Source organism: Geospiza fortis, unplaced genomic scaffold, assembly GCF_000277835.1.
Source record: "Geospiza fortis unplaced genomic scaffold, GeoFor_1.0 scaffold24, whole genome shotgun sequence".
Lineage (NCBI taxonomy): Eukaryota > Metazoa > Chordata > Aves > Passeriformes > Thraupidae > Geospiza > Geospiza fortis.
Genome location: NW_005054432.1, coordinates 1,802,830 through 1,807,873, shown reverse-complemented (window position 1 = coordinate 1,807,873; position 5,044 = coordinate 1,802,830). Strand labels below are relative to the sequence as shown.

Genomic DNA, 5,044 nt, shown 5'->3' with positions numbered 1-5,044 from the left:
ATAGCACAAAAATTAGCTTTTTTGTTACTAAAGGGTAACTCTGCTCTAGTAAAGAGAGCACTGTGGAAAGGAGTGAGCAGAACTGAGGCATCAATACACACTTGTATCCTTCTAGTATTTTTGTAGTTGTTGTAGTTTTGCATGTAAGAAGCCAGTTTCATCTTGTGGCAAGATTACAATGACAATAAGCTAACATTGCCTGCTTTCTCAGTGTTCTGTGAACTGAACAGCGAAATTCATACAGATTTCAGTGGTGCAGAATCAGAACCTAAATTAATGGTCCTTATTTAATTATCCACTATAACAACAAAAGTTATTAACCACGGGTGATTAGCAGTTATTTTGTTAAGGGAAAGGTCTGAAGTGAGGAAAACACTAAACTCAATCTTATTTCTGAGCTTATAACTTCAACTGTTCAACTGTTGTCCACAATTTATAATAGAAGTCAGTTGTGAGAGTAAAGATGGTGACACTAAAATATACATCTGCAAACCTCTATTTCTATACAAATATTTTGCATTCGAAGATCTCATAACTAACAGTTCACGTGACCATCCTGCATAAAAGGTATCCTCAACATTCTCTCTGAAGTAGCGATTTAGGATCAGGTCCACATACCAAAACAAATTGTTTTGAACATACATGGCGTGTACTGTCAAAACGTAAGTACAAGAATCCTCAGGCAACAATAAAAGGGAACTTTAAAAATTCAGTTATGTGTAAGAAACCAAAAAGCCAACATATTTATTTATTTATTTATTTTATTTATTTATTTATTTGCCAAGAGCAAAGTACTTTCTGTATTCTGCCACCTTCTTGCGAAATAAAGAGATTTCTACAGAAAGGTAGAGAAGCACACCAGTAAGGGAGTTTCTTGGCAAGAAACAGCATCAATATGATCACTAAGTATCCTCCCCAAGGTTGGTGCGAGAAGTGTGAGCCAGATGGCAGCCACGGGAAGAGCATGCTCAGCCATGGCAGCTGAGATAACAGATAAAACCTGACAGCAGCGTCCTCTTAGGTGGCTGAAACAGAATGCACAGAACCTGTTAGCAATCTATTTAGCTCAGATCAATATTTGAATAGCAATTCAAGGGTAACAAATGGCTAAAAAGCCATTGCATACTCTTCAGTAATTTCCACTAAATGGTTAGCAGTGGACAGAGCACGTCTCGAATTCAGGGCTATGAGCCCACATAGCAATGCTATGGAAAAGAGATCCCTGCAAAGGGAGATGACTGGAGAGCCCAGCCACAGCCTCCTTCTTCTTCCATCACACTTTTTGGCACATCTCCTTGATACTTTTTATGCATCCTTTAAAATGTACTTTAATTCTTTTGTCTACTTTTAAGGTTGCATATATTCAGCCTGCATTGCTAAAACTCAATTTCCCTGAGCAATATCAATCTCATCATTACAGAGAGTTGCTAATGGAAGGATTATTGAAGTCAGGGCAACTCAGATAAAGGCTTAAAACCCCCTAATTTCAACTCTTCCGGAAGATTTGTGGAGTATCAGACCTTTTGCAGAGCTCCAAATTAGCAAAGACACAAACCAAAGAACCTGGATTATCATTTACTTTTCAAGCAAATCCATCCCTGGAAGTACAATGACAGGGTTCCCTCCTTGCTTATCTTCTGCACATAAAAACATATTGTTGCAAAGGTGACTTACAAGACAGGAAGAAAGCAAAATCTTAAGACTAATTCAGCAAAACCTGTCATCATAGGCATAAATTCATCCTTACTCAGCAAAGTTTTAAAGCCTATGATTAACTTGAAACATGTGTTTAAATTCTTATTAACTTCTGCAAGACTGTGGCTAAGAGATGGAAGCACTTAAATGCTCGGCAGAATTGGGTCCTATGGAAGACCAAGGTAACAGAAACAAAACTGCAAACTCTCCAGAATTTTACTCTTAAGGCATTAAAATGCACACATTCCACAGAAGCAAAGGTTATCCATCAACAGCAAAACTCACATGAGAGATCAAGACCCTGTCAGCTCAAATATTCACTGGAACAATATACTCCAGTTTTATATGTAAGCCATGTTCTCCAACAGGCAACGGGGACCTGCGCAAGGCCACAGATGTGTAGATCATTGGCATGAAGAAATAAAATGATTTTTCAAAAAATAAAAAGGAAAAGAAATACAGAATGTTGCAGCCACCACACCACTTCAGATGCACACTTTCCATTAAGAAGTGCTTTTGAAATATAATAATATGGTAATAAAAGGCTGTTTTTTCAGAATTATTCTCATATATCTTTAACACCTTCTCCCATCCAAGAGCATCACACTTGAAGTTTTCAAGGGACTAAAAGCCAGCTCTGACATAAAAAGTTGTCATTCTCATTGAAAGTACTTATGAGTCCTACCGGGCAAGGGTCTGGCTCACCAATACCTGTGTTCACATCAGTTGTTACCTTTTAATATTTGTTCTTTTAAACTTGATTAATTATTGGAAAAAGGACAACAAAACACAGAACAATGAAAGAACAGTCAATGGAACACTATTAAAAATCCACATGTAATCAGCTCATTTAACTCCAGTAGCAGGTGGCTTACTTAATGTGCAGACTCTGTCTAGTGAGGTGTTCTGCTGTTTGTTTGGGGGAGTTCTATGTGTATTTTGGTATTTGGGATGTTTTGTGTTTGACTTTTTCTTAGTTTGCTTTGTGTCAAGAACAATAACCAAGACTGATAACTAAAGAAAAAGATAATGGAATTTATTCTCTCATCAGAGTGCAAGAACATGGGCAGGGTTACAGGAAAGTCAAAAGTACAATAATAAAACCCCTAAAACCTACATATGTGTATGTAGCACATGTTTTCTGCCACTTTCATTGAGCTGTGCAATCTTCAGATGTTCTAAAACCATGGACAGCAAAAGTAACTTTAGTAGAAAAATATTATCATTTTGATCTATATCGCTTTTCAACTAGTAAATAAAAGGAAACTCAGAGGGAAAAGGATGGTTAACATGCCTCAAATGCTACAGTGTCAATGTCTGGACCTCTTGCCAAGAATACAAACAAAAACACCCAGTCAAGCCTAACAACAAAACCCCCTCAAACCCAGAAATGCACTAAGAGGTAACTTTCAAACATAGAAAACAAACAAAGGGCCTATAAACAAGAAGCCTGTTGGGTTTTCTCTTTTATTCTTACACTAAAGCATCACAAATGGTGCTGATGTTGATAGAGTTCTTTTCAAAGCAACTAGTGGTATATGTCAGCCTAAGATGTGATTGTAATTACTATGCTTCTAAAGAGACAAAAGCACTGTGTGCCAAGCCTGCCTGCCAGTATTTCTTCAAAGCTACTTGTTAGTCATTTCGACAATAACAGCTTATATCTACTTGGCCATGATGTGCTATCCACAAAGCTCTTTATTTATTTATTTCAGAGAGTTGTTAATGCAGGCAAACTTGACAGTCTCTGCAATACCTTCCCACAAAAGGGCAGTATCACATATATTCCGGGAGCTGCTTGGCCATTTTTCCCTAATGGTCCAGCTCTAAATTAGCTGCGTGCTTCACCTGCGCCGCCCCACCCGCACAAAGCCGAGCCAGAACAAACGTTCTACATGTGTTCCCCATGACAAAACTCGAATAAATTATGTCGTGCTCCTGTCGTTCCAGCAAGCTGGTTAATTGCATTTGTTTCATATATCTCCAAACAGACTGGTACTTTAATTACATTCTGTAACACCAAGCTCCTCTGATTCACTCTGTCACTTCCACTGAGCACTTTAATTGTATTCCTTCTAGCTACATACAATTTTAAACACTTACTAATAATTACATTTCTGTAACCTGATGTTTGCAGTTTGTACACAAAGATACCTCCAATATCAGTGGCCTTAAAGTTAAGGATCTTTTGTTACATCAAGAAAAATAGAACATAACATAAAAGCAAATCCCTTCAGAACTACGACTGCACTGACAGACATAAATGTTCTATTAAATCCTTTCACAGTTAAAACTTCTGTTTAGTTTAGCATGTGTATACATTATGTAGGAAATTTCTTATCGACTGACAAAACCTAAGATTTAACTGCAGAGCATATCATGCACCCAAGGTAAAACTGCACTTGAATCCGTCCCTCTTCTGTTTTGCCTCCTTTCTTGCTAGGGGGTGGTGGAGAAACACCCAAAGCGTTCTGTGACTGCAAACAATAAACCCCGAGCCCTTGCCTCGGGACTGATGTAGTGAATGCTGTGTACAGCTTCTTGGAACAAAGTTTGCTCTGACAGACAGGCAGAAACATCCAGGGTCCCAGACACTGCATTCCCCTCAAAGGAAAAGGGCTGTTTAGCGCTGCTAACACCCAATGCTAGCCGGGCTGTGGAGCATTGGGCGCCAGCACAGCCTCTGCAGAGCGGGATGCTCGCTCCTAGTCGTGTTGCTTGAGCTGCTCTGGCGCATCCACGGCCTGAGCAGCAGCACAGCGCCCACTCCTACTCTGAAAGGCAATTTGCCCTTGCACTGAAGTTCTCGCCCTGCTAAACCGTGCTTCCCCGAGACGGTAATTTACAGCTCCCCATCCAGCACTTAAACTCGAAACCACAAGAAACGCTGCGGAGCACACCCAAAGGGGAGGGCGTTGATGAGGAAACCCACCCTTTCCCCAGACGTCGCTAAAGCTCCATGCAAACCCTCCCTCCGGCGGAGCGGGGTGTGGGGGCCGCCGCCGCCCCGCGCTCCCTGCCCGCCTCCCTCCCTCCCTTCCTTCCCTTCCCTCCCTTCCCGCCGCTCGCCAGCGCAGAGCGAGGCGCTGAGGGACTCTGGAAATCCGCCAGTCCGCCTCACCTGGAGCCCAGGCAGGGCTAACCTATTTATTTCATCAGCTGGCTCTACCCGTGGAAAGTTTAACAATAGAAGGCGGCAAAGTAACACCAGTAATACAACAGCGCTCTGCTTCTCCTTTCCCTTTCCCGCTTCCCACCCCCAAATAAAAGATTTATCACGGTAGTTTTTCACTCTTTGCTCGCCACCTCAAGCTGACATTATTCCATTCATAAGCTGCTTTTCCATTAA

At 41.0% G+C, this 5,044-nt stretch overlaps 1 protein-coding gene across 1 annotated transcript in view; it reads right to left on the bottom strand.

Moving 5' to 3' along the window:
* The window catches only part of LOC115948564 (roundabout homolog 2-like), a 209,288-nt gene that overhangs the window by 202,966 nt on the left and 1,278 nt on the right, over nucleotides 1–5,044 (bottom strand). The gene's annotated exons all lie outside the window — the stretch shown is intronic.